Source organism: Lactuca virosa, chromosome 3 (assembly GCF_052849685.1).
Source record: "Lactuca virosa cultivar CGN04683 chromosome 3, Lactuca_virosa_CGN04683_v6, whole genome shotgun sequence".
NCBI classification, from domain to species: Eukaryota; Viridiplantae; Streptophyta; class Magnoliopsida; order Asterales; family Asteraceae; genus Lactuca; species Lactuca virosa.
The window spans coordinates 101,726,511-101,732,510 of record NC_136428.1 but is presented as its reverse complement, the minus strand read 5'-3'; positions in this window follow the sequence as shown (position 1 = coordinate 101,732,510).

Genomic DNA, 6,000 nt, shown 5'->3' with positions numbered 1-6,000 from the left:
CAGGACAGGGGCAGTTGCAGTAGGAGTAGGTACAACAAATTTGCCTTTCAAACTGCTTTCAGCAGTTCTCAAGAGACCTTGAAGCTTGCTTAGAGTCACCTCCTCGTTGTTCATATGATAGGTCATATGAAACTGATCATAACAAGGAGGTAAGGAGTGAAGGATAATGTCAATTGCCAATTCTTCATCGAAATTGATGTTCAGTTCTAGCAAGCGGTCCACAAACCTTTGCATCTTTTGCAAGTGGGCCGTGATGGACTCCCCATCCTTCATTTTGGTCGTGATCATGGAGGCAATGATCTCATACCTCTCCTGCCGCGCACTTTTATGGTACCTTTCCATCAAGTCCTCGTGCATTTCATAAGGCCAAAAGTCCTCATATGACTTTTGGAGCTCAGCAGTCATGATACCGATCATTATACATGACACTTTGGTCGTGTCCCTCTCATGAGTTTTGTACTCAACAATCTGTTCGGTAGTAGTAGTGGATTTGTCAATCTCCTTAAGCTTTTAACAAGGATATATTCTTTGACCTCATAACGAATTGCCATTCTTATGTTTCGAATCCAATCATTGAAATTTGATCCATCGAAGATGACCCTCCCACATAAGTTCATGAGGGAGAAAGAGCAGGAAGGGATTAGGTTGGAAGCATTGCTTGTAGTATACATCTAAAAAGAAGAAAAAAGTTTAGATTATATAAGGATCCTTAATATAACACCCAAAATGGAATATTAAGGCTAGGACCCAACACAATATTCTACAATTCGGAAGAGGGATTCCGTAATCCAATTGTAAAATATTTGAAGGTAGGTAAATGACGATTTACAAATTTCCACCATGAAAAACGAAATTGAAGCTTAGGTTTTAAATTAATTGAAATTCTTAGATTTTTTTTAGATTCATTGAACTTTTCAATGGCATGTTTAAAGCTTGATTATGCCCTTCAAGTTTGTGACTGGGATACCAAGGATCACAAACAAGGTGTGAATAACCATGGAAATTAGCTTGGCACTCTTGATGTTACAAATCACCTAATCAATGTGTCGGTCAACCACACACCCTCCATTGATCCATTATTAACATCAAGACACCCTTTGCCACACATTGTCAGTCCCAAATTAGTGTGTCGGTTAATGACATACGCTCCACTAACGACTTAACAAGGTGGAAAGTGCAATTTCATGGAATAGCACCATTTTCATATTTTTCCTAAAGTAACTAAGATTGGGAATTTATAAAAGTTCAGTTACTTTAATAATTTTCATTATACTTATTAATGAGAATTAGTATCCAATCCTACCCGTTCGGCTAACGACCCTCCACCAGTCAAGGAAGCGGTGGGTGAGAGTGGACACCCATTAAATCACCATTTTATAGGCAGTAACCTTATACCCCCCTTATAGACCGACTTTGTGAATGAGGCCTACTAACGGTAAGACTGACTTGTCTTATACATATATATAAATATTAATCTTTAATATTATAATAGTATAAGGTTTGATTTTTAAACTTTTAAAATTATAGGGTTTGGAATTAGAGTTTCATTAATGTAACTTTTCAAGTTCCAAAACTTGAGGGCAAGTTTTGTAACTTGTCAAAACCTTTTGAAATTCATAACTTATGGATTTTAAAGTTGCATAAATGAAACCTTTCGAATTCCATAACTTGAGGACAAGTTATGATATTTACATGAACTTGGGTATTTCATAACTTATGAAAATTAATGTTTCATGAATGATGTGACTTTTAACATTCCATAAATTGAGGATAAGTTATGGAACTCTTCAAGAAACACTTCTACATCAAATTAACTAATCCAATTATCATATGATGATTATTTACCAATTTCACCTAATTTGATTCATATTATATGATAACTTCAAATTATACAAATAACTAGTATTACACAAAAAGAAGTAGTTATCTTAGAATTTGATAAACATCATGTTATTGGATGGGGATTAACATTACCATATCATTAAAATTGAATTTTATGAACCAAAACAGTTTGTGGTAATGTTCATAATCCAAAACAGGCTAAAAACTCGAAAATTCTGCTCACAGACATACCAACTTGTCGAGTGAACTTATGAACTCAACAAGTTCATCATCATAAGGAACCTACTCATCGAGTTCAAATATGGACTCATCGAGTAGGCTTGGCAAAATCCAGTTTTGCAGTTTTTTCATCTTTGAAAATTACACAGTTGCATCAATACAATAGAAAACATTCTAGGCTCTGATACCACTGTTGGGTTTTGTGTACTCTAACATCCCTATGGTGCACATACAACCCTAATGCTTTGGATCTAAGTTTTCTCTAATTATACATGCAACATTGGTTCCAAAGCACGAAGCCTAAACTAGAATACAAAAATTTAGCATATGAATCATAAAACAAGTTGTAGAGTTACCTCTTGATGTTGTTGATGTTGCTAGTAAGACTTTGGCCTTGTGAGAACTTAGCAACCCAAGTGTTGTACCTCAAGAAAGCACAAACACCAAGTAACAATTAGATGTATATGAGAGAGGCTAACGAGACTCTAAAACCGATTTCTCTCTTCGAATGCAAGTAGTGGTCAATTTTAGGGCTTAGCACAAGATATATATATATATATATATATATATATATATATATATATATATATATATATATATATATATATATATATATATAGAATATCAAGGGTCATGTGTAACCCTAATCCATACACATTAGCCCATGATCCATCCATTTGAGTTGGATAAACACTTCATGGATTAACCGTAAGCCCAATCACAAACCAAACCATGGATCATTAGCCCAACTCATATGTATCAATTTAATTAGTCTCTTTTGATCACTAAATTAATTCTTGATCAATACTAATTAAATAATATGATTCTTCAATTATTATATTATACTTATAATATATTAATAAATCATAAATAACCTCTTACTCAAATATCCATCTATCAAATTGTTCTCGTGAAGGCATCGCGAAATGCACCATGCTACTATCGGGTCAAGTACATACCAATTATACTTATGGGGTTAGACACCTAATCCAACATAGACCACTTCCCTAGGCACCCCTAAGAGCCAATCAGGAACAACTGTAAAAACCACTAAATCCTGACGATACTGGAGAACTAACCCGCTAAATCCTGACCATAAACCCTCCACACAATGCCCCTGAACCGATCTTGACTACAAACTAGAATAACAACCGAACACCTAAATCCTGTTAAACGAGAATGACCCCGCACTACACCACTAATGATTCATGGCATGCAAATGGAAATATAACATTTCTTGAAGATATAACTCAAACATAAGCAGAGAATTAAACCAAAGATACACTTACCCAAACCGATGAAAGATTCTGAAATAACATAAACGCTGATAAAAAACCATGAAGAAAGCAAAAGATAACATACCCGCAATGTCTCCTGCTAGAGTCCTGACCTCCCATGTCAGACACTGCAATGGCTTGTTCCTCTATGTTGGGGCTCCTGCCCTACCCTCTCGTCATCGGTGATCCTCAAAGTAGCCAGAACAGGCACACTCATTGCTCCTCCCATCGACATCAGACAGTCGGCCTTCTTCTGGCCCACCTGATCGCATAGAAAACATAACAGGCTTACCCCCTGAGGACAATCCCTGCTGACATGACCAACCCTGCACACTTGTAACAGCCCAAACCCCTGGAACGACAAACTCCAACGTGTAGTTTCCCGCACGTGCTGCACTGACTCCGGCCCTGCTGGCCTCTCAAACGATGGTCAGAAGTCTTGGGTCTCTTTCCGGGACCCTCCAATATAGGCGCCAGATCTAACCCCCTCTTCCCAATGTGCTCTAAATCGATCTCCCGCTCTTGGGCTCCGACAATCATATCATTCAGGGTCTCGCACCCCGATATACTCACGAACTCCCTGATATCATCCCACAACATATCATGATACCTCACCTTCTTCATTTCCTCATCTGTTGCATACTGTGGCACCAATAAATCCCTCTCCCAAAAATTGGAAGTGATCTCTGCCACAATCTCGGTAGTCTGGCGGAGATCTAGAAACTCTCGTGCCAACTGCTACACCTTAATCACTGGTGCAAACTCAGCTCGGAACCTGGTCAAGAAGTCATCCCATGACATAGCATCAACAACGTTATCACCTAACTCACAACCAACCTCTTCCCACCAATCTTGTGCCCTGTCCTTCAATAGGCAGGAAGCATATCTGACCTTCAACTCCTCAGGGTAGAAACTCGTCTTGAATGTGTTAGCCTTATCCGCTAACCACCTCCTACTAACAATGGGGTCTCTCTCCCCATGAAACGCAGGAGCTCCACAAGCACGGAACTCACGGAAAGAAAGAGTGCGAGCTCCAATGATAGCCACAACTTTCGCATGGAACGCGCCCAAACGCTCATCCATTATCTCTGAAATATTGCGAGAAATCTCCGATGAGATGAACTCCTGCAACTGCTTGCTAATCGGCTCAGCACCTACACCTGAGCCGGAACCTGAACCAGAACTATAACCAAAACCTGAACCACCTCCTTGAGAGCTCATCTCCAAACTGAATTACAACAAACCAACGATCAAAACATGCTCAAAACTCCTTCTCCCATAAGCTCCTTAGATTCTCCAAGACTCTCATCGATTCGATTATGGATCCTATGATTTCAGTAGTACGGGCCCAATATTACCTTTCACAACTATCCATACTTTCCTCAGCAATCCACCTGAATCCTCTAAGTCGCTTCCTCAAACCAATGCACTAAAACTCGTTAAGTCACACCACTAACCCACTGAAGCATATCCTAGGCCTTCTTAGGTTCTCGACCTCAACTGGTCCTCAACTGTTGAAGGTCTCTCAACCCTAGATTGGTTGGACTCAGACAATAGCTGGACAACAGGGTCAAATCCATTACTCTCAAAGATTATTTAACGTGTATCACATGTGACTTAGCATATTCACTTTGCAGTTAATTCACATCACTAAGAGTCCCATAAAGCATAAAGCAATCAGCATTCAGACAACGTAAAAAATCTAACCAACATACTCTAATCAAGCCATTTTATCCAATCAGATATACAAACTAGCATGAAATACTAAAGCTCGTACAATCAGGCAGATAAAGGCATCTCTCCTATCATGAAATACCGAGGAGATCATTAGCCCTAATCTAGCATGCAATTCTCATAATCATAGCATATATCTTAATAAACATGTATTTGTATTCTGGGAACCACTTACTTGAGCTCAGCCGATTGCACGCATCACAACCCATTCTTTGATTAGAAATTCCATTTTTGTTAAATATCTATTTTATAAAAAATTTCACCAAACCCTCAATTTGAGTTCAGGCACACACGAGAGTATGCGCGAATCCCTCAAACCAAGGCTCTGATACCAACTTGTAACACCTCAAAATTTAAGGAAGAAAAAATTTATTTTTATTATAATCAAAACACAGTTATAACTTGATCCAAACATTTAAAAGCATTTCTAAATAAAACAATTATCAGAGTTAATTCCCAAAATCACATATTACGGAAAACACGGATGTATGCGTTGCGATCAAGTCGGGCCCTTCCCTTTCGAAACTGTTGGGTCTAGAGTGTTGCGTCATATGGGCTTAATGTTGATATTTTGATTACCCGGGCCTGTCCAACCGTGGTTTAAGCATTAGGGTTAGCTTATATATTTTGCATGCATGTGTAGCTTTAGATAAAGACGTTCTCATTAATAGCTTTTGCATTGTAACCCTAAACACACCTCTACAGTCGAAGTTCTTCATCGAGCTCTTATGAGGTGTGAGATATTAATCATTCGACATCTTTTGATCCATCCTTGTGTTCTTTGATTGCTTCATTCTTGTTTATATGTTTTGAATCTATCGATCTAATAGCGCAATAATTTCATCAATTGGCATCAGAGCAGGAGACTGTGTAACATATACGCATCTCATCTGTTTGAAGAATCCATTAGGGTTTCCTATTTTATCGA